The sequence below is a fragment of the Zonotrichia leucophrys genome, chromosome Z (assembly GCF_028769735.1).
Source record: "Zonotrichia leucophrys gambelii isolate GWCS_2022_RI chromosome Z, RI_Zleu_2.0, whole genome shotgun sequence".
NCBI lineage: Eukaryota > Metazoa > Chordata > Aves > Passeriformes > Passerellidae > Zonotrichia > Zonotrichia leucophrys.
The window spans coordinates 680,591-701,222 of NC_088200.1; the positions used below are offsets into that span (position 1 = coordinate 680,591).

The 20,632-nt window shown below is 58.1% G+C and overlaps 1 protein-coding gene across 2 annotated transcripts in view; it reads right to left on the bottom strand.

Annotated features, from left to right (window-relative positions):
* Positions 1–19,354, bottom strand: part of MAPK4 (mitogen-activated protein kinase 4) — a 67,718-nt gene extending 48,364 nt beyond the window's left edge. The window contains exon 1 of one of the 2 annotated variants that reach the window (XM_064736016.1): positions 19,268–19,354. The gene's annotated coding sequence lies outside the window, so the exon portion shown is untranslated. The other variant, XM_064736015.1, reaches the window with a different exon arrangement.
* Positions 19,355–20,632: the final 1,278 nt, after the last annotated feature.

Genomic DNA, 20,632 nt, shown 5'->3' on the forward strand with positions numbered 1-20,632 from the left:
CCCACAGCCCAAAGTGTCTGTGGGTGAAACACCACACACCCAGCCGGCCCAAAGTGTCTGTGGGGTGAAACACCACACACCCACAGCCCAAAGTGTCTGTGGGGTGAAACACCACACACCCACAGCCCAAAGTGTCTGTGGGTGAAACACCACACACCCACAGCCAAAAGTGTCTGTGGGGTGAAACACCACACACCCACAGCCCAAAGTGTCTGTGGGTGAAACACCACACACCCAGCCAGCCCAAAGTGTCTGAGGGGCGAAACATCACACACCCACAGCCCAAAGTGTCTCAGGGTGAAACACCACACACCCAGCCAGCCAAAGGTGTCTGTGGGGTGAAACACCACACACCCAGCCAGCCAAAGGTGTCTGTGGGGTGAAACACCACACACCCAGCCAGCCCAAAGTGTCTGTGGGGTGAAACACCACACACCCAGCCGGGCCCAATGTGTCTGTGGGGTGAAACACCACACACCCACAGCCAAAAGTGTCTGTGGGGTGAAACACCACACACCCAGCCGGCCCAAAGTGTCTGTGGGGTGAAACACCACACACCCAGCCAGCCCAAAGTGTCTGTGGGGTGAAACACCATACATCCTGATCAGACACTGATGTACCTTCAGGGGTGACAGGGACAGCACCCAGGGACAGCTGGAGCTGTTTCAGGAGGTTTAGGTTGGGTATCAGGGAAAGGCTCTCCCCCAGAGGGTGCTGGCACTGCCCAGGCTCCCCAGGGATGGGCACAGCCCCGAGGCTGCCAGAGCTCCAGGAGCCTTTGGGCAGTGCTGCCAGGGATGCCCAGGGTGGGATTGCTGGGGGTCTGTGCAGGGCAGGAGCTGGACCTCCTGTCCAGCTGGTGATCTGTTGTGGTGTGTTGCAATGTCCGGTTTTAAACTTCCGGGGCCCTTCCCATGTGTACCTATCCCTTCTCCCTTCCCCCTCACCCCTTGCTGAGTGTGCCCTGTCAATCAGGCTAACATACCAGCAAGGCGTCGTGTGATTCGTCGATTTCAAAGGATGCTCCTCAGGCCTGGGGGTCATTGGCCTGTCTAAGTGTCATCCTCCCTTGAGACCCTGCCCCCTTCACCTGGTTGGTAACTCACCTGTCCCCTCCCCTTCCCCTGTCCCCGAGCTTATAAAATGTGAATGAGACCATGCGGCCTTATTCTGTTACCAGCAGTGGCCCAGTGCAGACGTATCTGTACTCATGGAATAAACATCTGGCTACCTTCTAGCAGAATCCATTCCCTTTCTCTCCACCATCGCCAGAAGCTCTCTCCTGAGGAGAACGGAGTCCTGTCTTGTGCCCCGCTGCACTCTGCCGCCAGCCAAGGTATCTCTGCGGTTAAACACCACAGTGCTGCCTGTGGCCCAGCAGCGAAGGTCAGAACTGGCCTGGGCACCATCTAACTGGTTATATTGGGATACATATTCCAATAGTGATCCATCTCATTGCTCCTCCACAGGGAACAATGAGCTTCCCAAAGCTCATTGCTGTGGCGTTCTCCTCCCTGTCTGCTCAGCCACGGCTCTGATCCACACCCAAGGGTGATCCTGGTGGGTCCCTTCCAGCTCAGGGTATTCTGTGATTTGATGATGATGGGGCAAGGCCACCAAGCAGAGCCAGAACCAAGCAGAGCCAGAACAGAGCAGAGCCAGAACCGAGCAGAGCCAGAACCGAGCAGAGCCAGGACTGAGCAGAGCCAGGACTGAGCAGAGGTAGAACTAAGAACAGCCAGTACCAAGCAGAGGCAGAACCAAGCAGAGGCAGACCCAAGCAGAGCCAGACCCAAGCAGAGCCAGACCCAAGCAGAGCCAGAGCCAAGCAGAGCCAGAACCAAGCAGAGCCAGAACCAAGCAGAGCCAGAACCAAGCAGAGCCAGACCCAAGCAGAGCCAGAACCAAGCAGAGCCAGAACCAAGCAGAGCCAGAACCAAGCAGAGCCAGAACCAAGTGCAACCAGAACCGAGGAGAGCCAGAACCAAGCAGAGCCAGGACTGAGCAGAATCAGAGCCAAGCAGAACCAGCACCGAGCACACAGAGCCCTGCACCCCACACTGCCCAGCCAAGGCTGCCCAGGCCCTGGGGAGCACCAGCAGGACCCCAGCACTGCCCAGATGCAGCAGGGCACAGGAAGCACAGCAGGGCTTGGCAACTTCAGCCAGCCCTTGAGCCGAGCACACGGAGCCTCTCCTGGGATGTGCCCTCTCCCTGGAGCCGCCTTCCCAGCCCAAACTCCTGCTGCTCTTCGCTCAGCCAGCTTTCCACACATCCAGCCTGCCTGGTGAGGCTGGGCAGGTCCTCCCATTGTGGGGAGGCATCACTCAGCACCCCAAAATCCACCTTTTCCTTGGGCTGACTCCCGAGGGAGAAGGGCTGCACACACAGCTGGAATCTCACAGCACACGTGGCAAAGCTCCCCCTCATCTGTTGTGCTGCCAGAAACCATCCCTGCTGCTTTAATGCTGCCCAGTGATTTTGGGAGACCCTGCTACACAGCCATGGGGTGCTAGCAGCCAGCAAGGCTGAGGGATGGGAGCAAAAACGCGCTGGAACTACCACAGACAACACAGGACATCTCCTAGGGAATCAAAACAAAAATAGGTAGGTCCTGCCCCTAAAATACACCGACCAAACCCAAAATATGCTCCCAGTGACTTTTAGCCACCCACAGAACAGACAGGGAATAAAGGGCTTTGCTGGAGCACTGCTAAAGCTTGCTGTCAGTATAATCACCTACTACTATAATGGGATTACATGGATTAGCTGCATTTTAAGGAAACATCAATGAGCCAGGCTGCCTTTCTAGGCAGGATCTTGGGGCTGCATGGGATAATACCGGAAAAAATCAGGAGCTGGCTGTTTTTAGAAAGCATTTCTCCAAATGACCTGGGAGGGGGGATCACAAGGCAGCAGAGGTGTGTTAATGCAGGCAGGAGCTGAATGAATGGACTCTGCAGAGGGAAACAGACCCACCCCTGGCCTCCCTTGGCTGAGCTGCACCAGGAATTCATTGAGGCCTGCATTCCCCCCGTGCTGAGCTGCGGGATGGGCTCAGGGCTGGAGGGGAGCGGGAGCACAGGATGCACTGTGGAAGGGATGCCAAAGCCAGGCTGACCAGGGATAAACAGCTTGTGCTGGGTCCCCTCGGGGCACCTGCACTCCCAAGCCCTCTCTCTGCCTGCACACAGGAAAATGTCCCCAAAAACAAGTCTGAAATTAGACTTCTGGCCCCCATCACAGGGTGGGACCTGCAGCTCTGTCCCACGGAGGGCAGGGGTGCCAGCCTGCACCTGGAGGGACAGGGCTGCCAGGAAAATGTCCCCAAAAACAAGTCGGGAATTAGTGGCACCCATTGGCAGGTGGGACCTGCAGCTCTGTCCCACACAGGGCTGGGGTGCCAGCAGGGCTCCCAGGAAAATGTCCCCAAAAACAAGTCTGAAATTAGACTTCCTGGCCCCCATCGCCAGGTGGGACCTGCAGCTCTGTCCCACACAGGGCAGGAGTGCCAGCCTTCACCTGGAGGGACAGAGCTTCAGGAAAATGTCCCCAAAACAAGTCTGAAATTAGACTTCCCCTGCACCTGGAGGGACAGGGCTGCTCTGCAGGCATCACATCCTCACCCAGGACATCCCACACCCTCATCTGCTCCCAGCAGCCCTCAGGATTTGAGAGGAACTCTCAGGCAAGCAGGTTTTTTTTTCATTGCTTTTTGCCCTTGGACCGACCATCCAAAACAAACTGTGCGCTTCATTTTCCAAAGTCCTGTACTCTTCCTTTCCAGGATGGATCCAGCCTGGAAGCCTTGGGGAGCTGCAGCCTGGACATTTTGCTCCCCATGTTCCATCCAGCACCTTCTCCCTCTCGTTGTGACTCAGCTAGGGCTGGTGAATAAAACCCAATTAGGGATCAAACATCAGAGCAGCACAGCAAAGGGATGGTCCCTACCCCAGGCAGCTCACAGCCTGGGATCTTCAGCTCCCACCATGGGGAAGCGACAAAAATAACCCATTAAAAAGCCACTTTAATTGCCTTGCCAGCGGTTTGCACAAACTCCAGCTAAAACTGGAGGTAAAAATGAATTAAAAGCCTTAAATAGAAAATTCTCTTTCACTACTCCCACTTTAACCCTTAAATTTTAATGGGGTCGTGGTGAGGGAGGAAGCACACCCCGCCAGTCCTCCAGCTCCCCTGCCACAGCAACCAGGCTGGGCTCTGCTGGGTTTGCCACACCATGGCCTCCCAGGTGCAGGGACCCAGGCCAGGAGAGACAGCCAGGTACCCTGGGACAGACAGACAGACAGGCTGTCCTGAACACCCAGGCTGTCCCGAGACAGACACCCAGGCTGTGCTGGGACACCCAGGTTGCGGCCAGGCACAGCTCAGGCCGCCCTCAAGCTCACATTCCTCAGGCCAAGCGAGCCTTAAAACCAGGACAACAAAATTCAGAGGGTGATCCCTGCACCAGAGTCCCCCAGAGCCCTGGAGCTCTGTCCCACTGTGGTTTGCGCTCCTCAGCCACTGCCAGAGCGGAATCCCAGCAGGTGAGGAGCTAATGTTCATGTCCCAAACAACAATAGCTTGGGCATGGTGTGGAGCCAACCAAGGGTTTTTGGGAATTACAAGCAAGCACTTGGTAGAAACACACCAGAGGAAGTCCAGGATGTGGCTGGAGAAGGGGCCATGTGGGAGCAGGGCAGCATTCTAGGGACAAATCTCCTGGTTGTGGCTCCTGCAGGAAAGCACAGCCTGGCACAGGGACAGGGCCAGAAGGGCCGGGCACTGTGGGGGGAACTCTGAGCCCATCCAAGGGCCCAAAGCCCCAAACCGTTTCCAGAAAGGCCTGAAGGAACCACTGTGAATGAGAACTGACTTGCACAAAAAGTGGGAAACTTCTCCCCAGGGAGTGGAAGATTAAAATGTGCCCCACAAAGCCCAGGGCCCCAGGACATCCCATCAGCTGGATCCACACTGGAGTCAGGACTGGTGATCTCTCTTTTCTTCTGTCTCGCTCTCTCTTTTCTTCTTTAATCCATCTTTGTTTCTCTCTTCCCTTCACCCAAGCCCCTCTGCTGTGTGCTTGCACTGGAGATCAAGCCCTAGCACACCAATTCCCACGCCAAGGTGCAACCCACCAAAAATCTCTGCCAGCTTCTGCTGCTCCTTCCAGCCCGTCAGTCCCGGGTGCTCCCTCACGCCTGCACACACAGCACTGCGTGTCCGGGCTGGATCAGGAGGAGAAGTGCTTCACCACCACCCTTTGGTGAAGAGCAGGAGCCAAGCAGGAGGTGGGCAGAGGTCTCAGACCCCAAAGATCCCTCAGGGAATCATAGCCCAGTGTTGGGAAAAATGGAACAGGAAATTCTTATAAATATGATTGTCTGGCAAAAGATTTTGAGAATATGGAAAGTATGAGTGAGATTGAAATGAAAGCAAGCTTTGAGATGCCTCAGTTACTGAACAACTGGAAAACAATGGTGTGGCTAGCTGAAGGTGATCCCCTTTTGATGGAACAACATCCTCTGCTTGCAAGCAGCTCCAAGGGTCAGAGCAGACCCGCCAGCTTGGCAGAAGGGCCCAAAGAGGAGTTTGTAGGGTTTGAAATGTAACACAGTGTGGTAATGTAATGATTCTTATAGGCTGTATGTAAATGCTATAGGATTTGCATCTTGTACTAGATTGGTTAGTGAGAATCAGAATATTCCGCACAGAAGATGATTTATTGTATTGTAATGGGAATTTCACTCTCTTACTTTTCTATGCTCTTAGCTCTTACCTCTTGTCTCTTAGCTCTTGCCATTTACTCTTACCCCTTTTACTCTTACTCTCTCACCCTCTCATCCTCTCTCCCCCTCTCTTCTCTCAGTCCTGCTCTGAGCTGTGCTCCCATCAGGGCCCTGCACCCAGGCCCTGTGCAATAAACCCCAAATCCCAGCAGGGCCCTGCACCCAGGCCCCGTACAATAAACCCCAAATCCCAGCAGGCCCCTGCACCCAGGCCCTTTGCAATAAACCCCAAATCCCAAAAGGCCCCAGCACCCAGGCCCTGTGCAATGAACCCCAAATCCCAGCAGGGCCCTGCACCCAGGCCCTGTGCAATAAACCCCAAATCCCAACAGGGCCCTGCACCCAGGCCCTTTGCAATGAACCCCAAATCCCAGCAGGGCCCTGCACCCAGGCCCTTTGCAATGAACCCCAAATCCCAGCAGGGCCCTGCACCCAGGCCCTGTGCAATAAACCCCAAATCCCAGCAGGGCCCTGCACCCAGGCCCTCTGCAATAAACCCCAAATCCCAGCAGGGCCCTGCACCCAGGCCCTTTGCAATAAACCCCAAATCCCAGCAGGGCCCTGCACCCAGGCCCTTTGCAATAAACCCCAAATCCCAGCAGGGCCCTGCACCCAGGCCCTGTGCAATGAACCCCAAATCCCAGCAGGGCCCTGCACCCAGGCCCTGTGCAATAAACCCCAAATCCCAGCAGGGCCCTGCATCCACGCCCTTTGCAATAAACCCCAAATCCCAGAAGGGCCCTGCACCCAGGCCCTGTGCAATAAACCCCAAATCCCAGCAGGGCTCTGCATCCACGCCCTTTGCAATAAACCCCAAATCCCAGAAGGGCCCTGCACCCAGGCCCTGTGCAATAAATCCCAAATGCCAGCAGGGCCCTGCACCCAGGCCCTGTGCAATAAACCCCAAATCCCAGCAGGGCCCTGCACCCAGGCCCTGTGCAATAAACCCCAAATCCCAGCAGGGCCCTGCACCCAGGCCCTGTGCAATAAACCCCAAGTTCCATGACCAGGCTGCAGAGATGTCTCGTGTCCATCCGTCCTGACCATCCTGCCCACATTGCTTCTACAGCCCAGCACTGCCTGCCCGCTGCCAGCCTCACCAGGATCACCTGAGCCAGGTGTGACCCTGCTCCCCACCCAGGCTGGGGCCCAGAAGGGAGAATGGAGGGGGCAGCACTCACAGCACAGCTGGGAGGGAGCTGCTGGAGGTTTTTGGGTGATCTGCTCTGCTCCCAAACCCGGTGGTTTAATTGCAGGCTTGGAGCATGGCCTCGCTGAGAGCAATGCAATCAGGCTCCAGACCCCACGGTGCCCAGCATTTATTTAGCTAAATACTGCCCTGAAACGTCCCTTCTGCTCTGCCCAGGATTGTGACAGAGCCATCAGGATGGAGCAGTCTCACACCTTTAATCCCTTCCTTCCCATTTGGCTCCAGTGGGCAGCAGCAGGGCCATTTTGCAAAAGGAATGCAGCCAGGGAAACCTGGCTGAGGGGTTTGGTTTCTAAGTCCCAGAGACTCATTTTTCCCCCCTCCCCTTTCAATCTCTGTTGCTCAAAAAGGTCCTCATGTTTCCGAAGCATTTTGCAGCTCTTACAGCACTTTGCTGGGATGAGGAAAAGCTGACACACATATCACGGCGGCAGCAAAGATTATTTTTGCTGTCTGAGTAGTAGCAGGCACGTGAGATTTATTTGGATAAAGGAGGTCAGAGTCGGAAATGAGCTGGGATTCCAGGCTGTGAGTCCAAGCCCCTGGGAGATTCGGGGTCTCCAGGGGGAGCCCAAGGTTGTGTCCTGTGTCAGCATCACCCCACAGCCTCTGTGGGGTCAGTGGGGCTGCCTGGCACCCTCAGCCTCAGGAGAAAGGTGGGATGGGCACAGGCACCAGCCCCGGCTCCTCCACAGGGAAAAATGAGCTTCCCAAACTTTGGGATGAGTACAGGCACCAACGCAGACTTGTCCAAAGAGGAAAACGAGCTTCCTGAACTTTGGGATGAATACAAACATACCAGCCCAGGCTCCTCCACAGGGAAAAATCTTCCCAAACTTTGGGATGGGCACAAGGACCAGCCCAGACACTCCAGAGGGAAAAACAAGCTTCCCAAACTTTGGGATGAGCACCAGCACCAACCCAGGCTCCTCCACAGGGAGCAATGAGATTCCCAAATTTTGGGATGGGCACAAGCACCAGCCCAGGCTCCTCCACAGGGAAAATGAGCTTCCCAAACTTTGGGATGGGCACAGGCACCAACCCAGGCTCCTCCACAGGGAACAATGAGCTTCCCAAATTTTGGGATGGGCACAAGCACCAGCCCAGGCTCCTCCACAGGGAAAATGAGCTTCATAAACTTTGAGGTGAGCCAAACCAGGCTCCTCCACAGGGAAAAATGATCTTCCCAAACTTTGGGATGAGCACCAGCCCAGGCTCCTCCACAGGGAGCAGTGAGCTTCCCAAACTTTGGTGTGGCGTTCTCCTCCCACTCTGCTCAGCCACGGCATGGATCCTGGCAGATCCTGGGATCTGCTGGAACACACAGCACCCTCATGTCCTGAAATGATCCTGTGAGTGTTATTACAATCGGGAATTCCTCCCAGCTGCTTCTCTTTTCCACAACACGGCCTGTGTTTGAAGCAGACAGCAATTTGCTTTCCAGCTCAGAGATTTGTGATTTTTTTTTTAACCTTAGACCCATATTTAGCAGAAGAGATTGGGGAGGGTGCTGCTAATGACTCGGAGAGACAAAGACTCAAAGCTTTTCCAGAGAGCAGGATAACACAGGAGATAAAGAGCTGCTGGAGCGCTGTGATCCAGCAGGGAATTTGGGAGCAGATATGGCCAGCAGGGATTTTGGGAGCAGGGATTTTGGGAGCAGGTGTGGCCAGCAGGGGTTTTGGGAGCAGGGATTTTGGGAGCAGGGATTTTGGGGGCAGGTGAGGCTGCCTTCTCACCCTCGGTGATTTTGTGTCCTTTTCAAACAGGTGGGACAAGCCTCTGACTGACAAGGTTCAGAATCCCTCAGTCAGGAAAATCAAAATTGGCATTTTCTGGCAAGTATAAAGGCCATCAAGATGCCCTTTGCGACTTCCCTGCCCCTTGCTCAGTCAGAAAGGGGATGACCCAGAGATGGCACCGTGCTCATCTCGATCCCTTCATGGTCACCACCGACCACTCCAACTTCATTTTCCCAAAGGAATCTCACCCAATTTCACATTTCCTTGGCTCTCCCACCAAAGCACCCAAAGCTGGCACCAGCTGTAGAGTGAGCTTGGGGGGAAAAAGGAGAAATGACAATTTTGCACTGAAATGTAGCTCACTGGAGTTCAGGATTTGGTGTCACAGGGGTGAGGGAGAGAGGAGCACACCCCAGCCCTGTGCTAGCACAGCTGGATGCACAGCTGGCCCCAGAGCTGCAGCACAGCTGGATGCACAGCTGGCTCCAGAGCTGCAGCACAGCTGGATGCACAGCTGGCCCCAGAGCTGCAGCACAGCTGGATGCACAGCTGGCCCCAGAGCTGCAGCACAGCTGGATGCACAGCTGGCCGCAGTGCTGCAGAACAGCTGGATAGACAGTTGACCCCAGAGCTGCAGCACGGCTGGGCACACAGCTGGCACCAGAGCTGCAGCACAGCTGGACGCACTTCTGCACAGCTGGATGCACAGCTGCAGCACAGCTGGATGCACAGCTGGCCCCAGCGCTGCAGCACAGCTGGGCACACAGCTGGCCCCAGAGTTGCAGCACAGCTGGACGCACTTCTGCACAGCTGGATGCACAGCTGGCCCCAGAGCTGCAGCACAGCTGGACGCACTTCTGCACAGCTGGATGCACAGCTGGATGCACAGCTGGATGCACAGCTGGCCGCAGTGCTGCAGCACAGCTGGATGCACAGGTGGCCCCAGTGCTACAGCACAGCTGGATGCACAGCTGGCCCCAGAGCTGCAGCACAGCTGGACGCACTTCTGCACAGCTGGATGCACAGCTGGATGCACAGCTGGATGCACAGCTGGCCGCAGTGCTGCAGCACAGCTGGATGCACAGGTGGCCCCAGTGCTACAGCACAGCTGGATGAACAGCTGGCTCCAGAGCTGCAATACAGCTGGATGCACAGCTGGCTCCAGAGCTGCAGCACGGCTGGGCACACAGCTGGCACCAGAGCTGCAGCACAGCTGGATGAACAGCTGGCTCCAGAGCTGCAATACAGCTGGATACACAAGTGGACACACAGCTGGATGCACAGCTGGCCCCAGAGCCCCTTTCAGCCCGGCAGTGACTCCAGGAGCTACAGGACCCCTCTCCATCCCACAGGCATTCCTGCTTCCCAAGAGTTCCCTTTTCTAGCCCCCCCAGGAACAGCTCCCTGGCCACCATTCCTGGCTCCCAGCTCTCCTGGGCACGAGGACAGCCCTTGCCTGCTCACTGCCTCGCTCAGAAGACATCATTATTTCTAATTTATTGTATTTCTGTACTCGGCCTGGGAGGTTGTGTGGAAGGGAGCTAAGCCTGGCCTGCTCATTGCAAGCTCTGATAAAGCCTTTCTCAAGTTGATATAACCTCACACTGAAAAAATAAAAATAAAAAAAAGCCAAACAAAAAACTGCGGAGAAAGGAGAATTCCCAGAGAGCAAAAGAACTGCAGTTCTAAAATTATCTGAAAAATAGTCTCCTGGGTACAGGTGCCTGAACACAGGTCAGATCCAATGCTTGTAAGAAAAATGCAAACCAGTGACAGAATTCCAGAATGGCTTAGGGTGGAACAGACCTCAAAGCTCATCCTGTTCCACCCCCTGCCATGTGCAGGGACAGCTCCCACTGTCCCAGGCTGCTCCCAGCCCCATCCAGCCTGGCCTGGGACACTGCCAGGGATCCAGGGGCAGCCACAGCTGCTCTGGGCACCCTGGGCCAGGGCCTGCCCACCCTCCCAGCCAGCAATTCCTCATTCCCAATGGGCCAAAATCTGTCCCTGCCCTCTGGCCCTGGGAGCCATTGCCTGGCTGCTGTCCCTGCCTGCCTTGTCCCCAGGGGCTGTGCAGCTCTCCTGGAGCCCCTGCAGGCCCTGGCAGGGGCTCTCAGGTGTCCCTGGAGCTTCTCTGGTGCAGCTGAGCAGCCCCAGCTCTCCGAGCCATCCTCTGGCCAGCATTCCCCCTGGCTCAGGCCCGAGGAGCTGCAGCACATCCATGACCTGGTGAATTTCACTGGCCCAGGACCACAGCTCTGACCCCCAGAGGTGCAGCCCCTTCCTCACCCGCCCATCCCAGCACCGCTTCTGGGATGCAGGGTGGGAATTACAGCAACCTGGGACAAAACCTGGAGCAAACCAACTTTTCTGGGCACTGTGGGCAGTGGGAGACGAGCCCAGCACTGAGCCCAGCCCAAGGTTTCACGCTGCAATCCCCACAGAAACGCACAGATATCTGCCTGTTTTTCCCTCGTCCCATTCTCCTTGATCTCATTTTAGCTGGAAGCAGTCCCAGATGGATCCCATCCCGAGCAGCCCAGCACCTACCCTCTGTCCTTGGAGTAATTTTGAGCCGGGACCTATTTCCACACCAGCATTCCCAGCCCTGCCCCCTCGCAGCAGGGAAAGGGTTTAATTTACCCTTACCGGAAAGGGTTTAATTTATCTTTAATTTACCTTTAATTTACCTTTACCCAAAGGCACTTTGTGATGATGGCTCAGAACTTCCCATGCCCACTCAGTGGAGCACAGAGCCCGCAAAGCATGGGGGGATTTCCAGCCTGGCTCAAACCTGGTCCTGCCCCCAGAGCACCCGACCAGGGCTGGGAACACCCCTGGGCATCATCCCAAACCCAGAGGTGGGCAGGGGGAGCAGCCTTGTCCCCAAGGCTCAGCCTCCCTGGACATTGCTGCATTCCCCAGCCCCATTTCAAGGCTCAGCCTCCCTGGCTCATTGCTGCATTCCCATTTCACTCATTTCACAGAGGAACAAGCCTCACTCGGGGCTGGGAACACCCCTGGGCATCATCCCAAACCCAGAGGTGGGCAGGGGGAGCAGCCTTGTCCCCAAAGGCTCAGCCTCCCTGGACATTGCTGCATTCCCCAGCCCCATTTCAAGGCTCAGCCTCCCTGGACATTTCTGCATTCCCCAGCCCCATTTCAAGGCTCAGCCTCCCTGGCTCATTGCTGCATTCCCATTTCACTCATTTCACAGAGGAACAAGCCTCACTTGGGGCTGGGAACACCCCTGGGCATCATCCCAAACCCAGAGGTGGGCAGGGGGAGCAGCCTTGTCCCCAAAGGCTCAGCCTCCCTGGACATTTCTGCATTCCCCAGCCCCATTTCAAGGCTCAGCCTCCCTGGCTCATTGCCTCATTCCCCAGCTCCATTTCGCTCGTTTCACAGAGGAACAAGCCTCGCTCGGGGCTGGAGATGACCTGCAGAGCCTCCTCCGGGGAGGGATTTCCGAAGGGCTCAGGAAGCCTCCAGCTGGAAGCAGCCTGCACGCCAAACCATGAAATTTGATTGGCCTTTTATCTCGGTTTACATAGCTAATTGTTGCAGGTGTATCAGTTGCCATGAAATTAATCCCGTTGTAAAACCAGGTGTAGCCAAGAATTAAACTGTGCAAATAACCCAGACCGCTGGGACAGATGGACACCAACACAGGGCTCAGCTCGGGGAGGGGGTGGTTTGCTGCTCCCCGAATCCAGAGGGGATGTAAGGTGATGCTGAAACACGGCCCAGCCACTCCCACGGGAGACCACAGGGACCTGGAGTGCCCGTGGAGCAGAGCCAGGCTGGGGGCAGCAGGAGCTGAGGGCTCACCTGGCGCATCAGGGCAGGGCAGGTGAGGCGGGGTGGCCTCAGGACACAAGGGCAGCGTGTGTGACACAAGGCGGCCGGCCCAGGAGGGGACAGCCGTGCCCCGAGGAGCGTGGGGCACACACGAGGCACTCTGCAGAGCTCCCTGCTCCTTCCCGCCTCCGGGAACGAGCCGGGAAGAGCCGGGAAGAGCTCCGGGCTGCGGCAGCGGCGTGGGCTGCCCGGCCTCCTACGGAGATGAGCGCTGTGTATGGAAATATAGAAACCGAGCTGCCTGTTCCAAGCACAACCACGCCGGCTGCTTTTTAAAGACAGGCTGGGCTCGGGTGGAAAGTGCTGCAGGAAGGAGCGGCGCTAGTTCCCCCCGCAGCCTCCCAGCCAGGGGAAGCTCTCAGTGGGGAGCTGGTCCCGCTCCTGATGCAGCCCCGGGTATAGGGAGGGATGGCAAGGTCACCCTGGCACCTTTCAGCCGGGCTGAAATCGGCTCCTGTAAATCCTCCCTGCCTGGAAAGCCCTGGAAGGAGATCAGTGTTTAATCTCAGCCTGGCGCTGGGCAGGGGGAGCCCTTGGGGAGCCCAGCCCAGGCTGCACCACCAGCACCACTGGCAGCACATGGCCAGGTCTGAGGGGTGCCACGGTCACCTGGGAGAGCAGCAGGAGGCACAAATTAAAGAGTTCAGCATGCCAAAATATTTCTATCGCGTGGAGGATGTGATTTCCCTCCTCAGCGGTGTCAGACACAAACACCACAAGCAATGAATTTCACTCTTCTCCGTGCACACCTTGCCACCATCCATCACATCCACACACCCAAGGGGTGCAAATAAAAATGCCACCATGCAAACAACTCGTGAGTAACTGCTACCAGGCCCAGAGAGCTCACAAATCTTTGGGATGAGAAGTGGCTGCTGGCACAAGGAGCGGGTCACGTTCCAGTGTTAATTGCCCATGGAGTGGCAGCAGGTCTGCGTGACAGGGACGAGGCCAAAATGAACTGCCATGCCTAATGCAAGTCTTCTTCTATTATAGTTTCTCTCTGCTTCTCTGCTGCTCACGGGAACAGCGAGCCCAAAATAACGGCGGCAGCGTATGACTTTAAAAGGGCAAATTTTAAAAAGCCCAGAGCAGTCGCTGGCATCAGTGAAAGCAAGGAACCTGCTTAAAGCTTCTACCAAAGACCCCGAAAGTCACAAACCTGGAGAAGCAGCAGGATTTAAATAATGAAAAAGCCATTCTGGCAAGGATGAGACGTGGAAAATGCGTGGGAACGTGATCTTTCTAGGCACAGGGAAGGAGAGAGGAACGGCACTGGAAAAGAAACGTCCGGTGCCGGTGACTGATGGGGACCTCTAAAGGAATCCATTAAATCCGTACAGCTAACAGAATTAATTGAAAAATAAGGCACTTTTTAAGCATGCCAGGAATAGAGAATTAGATATCTGCCAGATTCACTATTAGGTACCGTCAGTGAAACTGATGGAACAGCTGCCAAAGAGGAGCAGGGAAGCCCCCAGACCAAGCACCATGTGCACCCCCCTGTGCCAAGGCAGGGCTTTTCCCACCAACCCCCTGGGCAACCTCTTTAAAACCCCTCAACGACCCCTTAAGGCCCTTTGATGACAGAAATTTCAGTATGGCCAGGCATCTGCCAAAATAAAGCATTTTCAGACCAACTGGTGGAACTCGGAAACTTTGTGCAGTCAGAGTATTTGGGTGAAAGGCAGGAGCAGCAGGCAACCCGGGGTCAGCTCCAGCTAGAACAGCAGGACAGAAGTCTCAGGTAAATACACGAACCAGAGACTAAAAATACAATTCCAATCAGCCAGCTGAGTTTCCTGGAATTAGATCTATTTAGGAGCCTTATTATCTACCTAAAGGCATTACTGTTGCCTCGACGCAGTGTTTGCCCACATTTCTCCAGAGCACAGAATACCCCCGAGGATGGATCCCACAGCAGGTGCAACCAAACTCCACACAGCATCAGGTGTGGCTGCTCCCTGTGCAGAAAAAACATCCCAGCACCTTCCTCGGGGATTTGTGTCACTGCCTATCCCGTCCCCGACTCCTTCCTGGGATTATATTAAATGTAAATCTCTAACACGGAAAGCCGCAGTAACTCATGGATGGTTGGTTGGTTGGTTGGTTGGTTGGTGGCCCAAATCACCTCAGAGAGGTCACAGTGGGACAGAGCACGGGTTTGTGTGGCAGGGAGATGGACACAGAGCTCTGCCAGGGCCAGGAAAGGTTTGGGATGAGCACGGAGCGTCTCCCGCCTAAGGCACAGCACAAAGCGTGTGTTCCCTGAGGGGACAGCGGGAACGCGTCCCTAAGGATCAGAAAAGCGAGCTCACACCCACGGCTGCACCCAGATGGGCACTTGGCCACACAGCCACGTCCCCAGGGTGCCACATGAGAAGGGACAGCACCCTGGGGCTCCCGAGCAGCGGGGATGGAGGGGACAAGGAGCAGGCAGTGACCTCCGCGGTAAGGACACGGCAACATCCCCCACCTTGCAAGCCAAAACTAGATAGGTTCAACCTTGAAATGAGATAGCATCTCTCCAGAGTGAGAGCAATTAAATGTTGGCACAAGGTAGGGAGGAAGAGGGTGGCGGAGGGAGGCGGCGGGGGGGGGAAATCGGCGTTGCTCAGAGCCATTAACACAAAATTAACAGGCTGCTTGTTTAACCCGGGCTTCTGCAAGGAGGATGAGCTGCAAATGCTTCCCTGCAGTTGCATTTCTGCAACACCTCCCACCTGGGGGGAGGGTGGAAACTTTCAGAAGCATTTTCTGCGCCTGAGAAGAGTCCTGAGTGGTAGGAGAACAGCAGGGTCGTGCTAAAAAAAGGAAAGATCAAGGCGAAAAGTCTGAAAAGCAAGGTTTGCAAGCACCGGGTGAGATGTGAGATTCATCTCGCTTAAATTTAGACCTCTCAAGCTCAGCTATCCAAATCAGAACCAGCACCCTGAAAGGCATTTGCCTGGTCTGCATGCGAGGCTTTCCGAGGAGGGAAACAAGCCTCATTTGGAGGTGCCTGTCACCCCTTTTTGGTGGGGGACAGCTCGGAACAGACCCTTTTAGGGCCCTCAGCAAGGGCAAACAAACAGCATCCACTAGAGCAGCTCCAAGTGCAAGCGAGTTGGCTCCCGCAGCCTGGAAATCTGAGGGGTAATTCCAGCCCTGAATACCCGCTCTAGAGATTTTGGCAGCCCAGGGGGCAGGAGCTAATCCAGCTCCTTCAGGACTCTGTTCTGGGCAGAAGGAAGGGACAAACACGACCCTCTGCCTGGAGGACTCGGCCTGCAGAGCGGGATGTTCCCAGATCAATGTCGTTCTTTGCAAACACGGGTCATTGGATTGCGATTGCAGGTTTTATCAGTCCTCGCTAACAGCCCGGGCTCAGCTGCAGGAGGGAAAGGACTGCGATGAATCACAGCCAGAGGCTCGTTTAGGTTGGAAAAGCCCTCCAAGATCACCGACCATTAACCCCGCACTGATAAACCCACCTCTGACTCATACCCTCAAGTGAGCCCGACTCCGCTCCGCTGTGCCTCCAAGCCCAGAGCAGGGCACACGCTGACGGCTCTCCCAAGCACAAGGGCATCCGTGGAACAGGGATAATCGTGTCCCTTTGCCCCCTTCTCTTTTGTGGGGATGGGGAATGCTGATGCTCACTGGCTGGGTGTGACATTTATCCACAAAGGTCCAGCTCTGGTCCTTATTCCTGCAATATCCTCATTACAGTCCTGACCTCCCTCTCTCCCTGCAAACCTTCACGGGGTTTGTCACCTTCCCCCTGACTGACACCTGTCCAGCCCTGCAAGGTCAGGGCACTGCAGGTCTGAGCTGCCACCCCTGATCACGTCCACAGGGCTCAAAACGATGTCCCTGTCCCCAGGCCTTGCTCTGCACGAGGCTGCGATCCTGCCCAGACCAGGACAGGGAAAAGCACTCTGGCTTGCTGGGACGTTCCCAGCGCCAGACAGGATTAGTCGTGTCTAATTAACTGTGAGCAGCACAGAGCTGACTGCAGAGACCCCATCCCTCGCAGCAGCCAAGCCAACATCCCACTACCGAGCCAGCTGCTTGGACAAGGGGGGGCCCTGCACATCCCCTCCTGTGGCCACCATGTCCCCAGGCACAGCCAGGCTGGCAGAGGCTCCCCAGCACCTCTGACAGCCAGCAAAGGCCAAGCTCTGAGCTCTGCAGCCCGGGGAGCCTCTCCCCTGCCAGCCCCACGCCTCGGGGAGGAGGGAGGGATCCTCTGTGTGTGTGGGGACAGCCCAGCAGAGCCACTGCCACACCAGGGTCGGGTTTGCCTCCCCCTTTCTGCTCCTCACACCACAGCAGCCCAGGGATGGATGTCCGCAGCCAAACTCACCTTCCCCACACGCCAGGCATGTCCCAGTGCCATCAAACCTGGACTGTCACCACCTGCCACCTCCCCCCCAGGTGAGAGGAGATAAACCTGGTGGAGAACAAACGCAGCGTGCCCTGGAGCAGGGCAGAGGGAGAGGAGCAACCTTCTCTCTCTGGGCACAGGGAAGGGCTCCAGGGACCTGCCAGGCAGTGACAGCGGGTTTGTCTGGGTGAACACACGGGTGTGCACAGAGGGACACACGTGGCACGAATGGCACACACAGGACCTGCACAGAGGGGCACACATGGCACGAGTGGGCACACAGGACCTGCACAGAGGGACACACATGGCACGAGTGGAACGTGCACGGCCATGGGGCACGAGTGGGCACACAGGACCTGCACAGAGGGGCACACACGGCACGAATGGCACACACAGGACCTGCACAGAGGGACACACGTGGCACGAGTGGGACGTGCACAGCCATGGGGCACGAGTGGGCACACAGGACCTGCACAGAGGGACACACATGGCACGAATGGCACACACAGGACCTGCACAGAGGGACACGCATGGCACGAGTGGGCACACAGGACCTGCACAGAGGGACACACGTGGCACGAATGGCACACACAGGACCTGCACAGAGGGGCACACACGGCACGAGTGGGACGTGCACGGCCATGGGGCACGAGTGGGACACACCAGACCTGCACAGAGGGGCACACATGGCACGAGTGGGACACACATGGGACCTGCACAGAGGGACACACGTGGCACGAGTGGGACACACCAGACCTGCACAGAGGGACACACATGGCACGAGTGGGCACACAGGACCTGCACAGAGGGACACACATGGCACGAGTGGGACACACACAGGACCTGCACAGAGGGACACACACAGCACGAATGGCACACACAGGACCTGCACAGAGGGACACACGTGGCACGAGTGGGACGTGCACAGCCATGGGGCACGAGTGGGCACACAGGACCTGCACAGAGGGGCACACACGGCACGAGTGGAACACCCATGGGACCTGCACAGCCATGGGGCATGGGTGGGACACACATAGGACCGGCACGGGTGGCACACATGGCACGAGTGGGCACACAGGACCTGCACAGAGGGACACACATGGCACGAGTGGGACACACCAGACCTGCACAGAGGGACACACATGGCACGAGTGGGACACACACAGGACCTGCACAGAGGGACACACACGGCACGAGTGGAACACCCATGGGACCTGCACAGCCATGGGGCACGGGTGGGACACACATAGGACCTGCACAGAGGGACACACATGGCACGAGTGGGACACACACAGGACCTGCACAGCCATGGGGCACGGGTGGCACACACAGAGCCCGTTCACAGGGCACGAGTGGGCGCACAGGGCGGGTACAGCCCATTACGGCACCCATGGGTGGATGGATACAGCTCACAGGGACACCCCGGGGCACGCAGGGACTCACAGGGCAGGTACAGAGCCATGGGGACCGTGGGCACACACAGCACGTGTGGGCTCGCAGGGCACGAAAGGACACAGAGGGACCGTGTGGGCAAATAGGGCACGTACGGACACACACCGCCCAGACAGACAGACAGACAGGGCACATACAGACGCATGCTGCCCGGACAGATAGGGCACATACAGACACACACCGCCCGGACTGACAGACAGGGCACACACGGACAGACAGACAGGGCACATACGGACACACACCGCCCGGACTGACAGACAGACAGGGCACATAGAGACATAGATGTCCAGGACAGACAGACAGGGCACATACAGACAGACATGGCCAGGACAGACAGGGCGCACACACGAACACGGACAGACCGGCAGGCACGGACAGACAGATCGACAAGGCACACACAGACACACACAGAGCCCGGACAGAAGACACACAGTCAGACAGGGCACACAGAGACACTCGGGCACGGACAGAGCCGCGAGGCACGGACACACAGACAGGGCACGGCGCCCGAACGAGCCCACAGGGCACACAAAGACGCACCGAGCCCGTGTGGAACGGCGGAGCAGCAATGCCGGTGTCTCCGCTCGCCCTCGCAGGCAGCCCGCCGGCGCTCCCGGCGGTTCCAATCCCTCCGTTCCGGGCGGGGGGCTCCGGGGCACGGGAAGGACGAGGCGACACCGGCACCGCTCCCAGGGACGCTCCCGCGGGCGGTCCCGCACGGGGCACGGACGCACGGACACACGGACGCACGGACGCACGGACGCACGAACACGGACCCGCCCGGCCCCGCTCAGCGGCAGCGCCCGCCGGGGCTCGGGGGCAGCGCCGGGGCCGCCGCACTCACCGGGGCCGCCGCGCTCGGCTCCGCCATGGCCCGACCGGCACCGGCACCGCGCCCGCCCCGCCTGACGTCACCCCCGGCCCCGCCGCGCCGGCACCTGCGGGGGGCGGGGCCGCCGCCGCCACCCCCCGGCCCCGGAGGCACCGCCGCGCTCCGGGCATCCCTCGCCGTGCCCGCGAAACGACGCTGCGGAGCTCGGCGCCCCCCTCGCCATCCGCGGGAGGAGCCGCCCGCGGGTCCCCTCCTCCCCCGCCGTGCCTGCGAAAAGCCGCCCCCGCATCGGGAACCCCCACCCGTTCCGGGGAGGGACCGCCCGGGGTCCGGCCATCGCTCGCCATGCACAGGAAAAGCCACCGGAGGGGAGCGAGCCCCTCTCGCCATACCCGGGGGAAACACCCTGGGGTCGGTCCGGTCATCCCTCGCCATCCCCGGGAGGAAGCACCCAGGGGTGCGCTCACCCCGCTCCCCCCTCGCCATCCCCCGGTAAAGCTGCCCCAGGGGTCCGCTCTCCCCTCGCCATCCCCGGGGGGAGCGGCACGGAGAGGTCCGATCCCCCTCACTATGGCCGGAGGGAGCCCGGTGATCCCGAGCATCCCTCGCCATCCCCGAGAGAGCCCGGTGATCCCGAGCATCCCTCCCCATCCCCGAGAGAGCCCGGTGAGCCCAGCATCCCTCCCCATCACCAAGAGAGCCCGGTGAGCCCAGCATCCCTCGCCATCCCCGAGAGAGCCCGGTGATCCCTCGCCATCCCCGAGAGAGCCCGGTGATCCCGAGCATCCCTCCCCATCCCCGAGAGAGCCCGGTGAGCCCGAGCATCCCTCGCCATCCCCGAGAGAGCCCGGTGAGCCCGAGCATCCCTCCCCATCCCCGAGAGAGCCCGGTGATCCCTCGCCATCCCCGGGAGAGCCCGGTGATCCCGAGCATCCCTCCCCATCACCAAGAGAGCCCGGTGAGCCCAGCATCCCTCGCCATCTACGACACAAGCCGCCCAGGGGATCCGCTCCCCGTTCCTTGGAGGCACCGCCTGTGCGGATCTGGTTCCCCGCTTGTGCCCCAGCCGCTGCGAGGAGCCGAGGGAGGGGGATCCCGCCTGGCCCCCGCCTCGGGGCATCCCTCGCAGCGGAGGGTGCGGAGCAGCCGGACCCTCCAGGCTGGGCGTTCTGCCCTTTCCTCTGCCCGTGCCCAACGTGCACTCGCTTATCAGTTTTAACCTGTGGGTTTCTGGGTCTGCCCCGAGCCATCGTCCCCGTGGGACCCGTTCTGGGGCCGCTGTGGCCCCGGGGGCTTGGCAGTGTCCCCTCGAGTCCCTGCCCTCCGGGGGTGTTCCCTGCGGGGAAGGTATGACGGATCACAGGTGAGGCAGCTGAG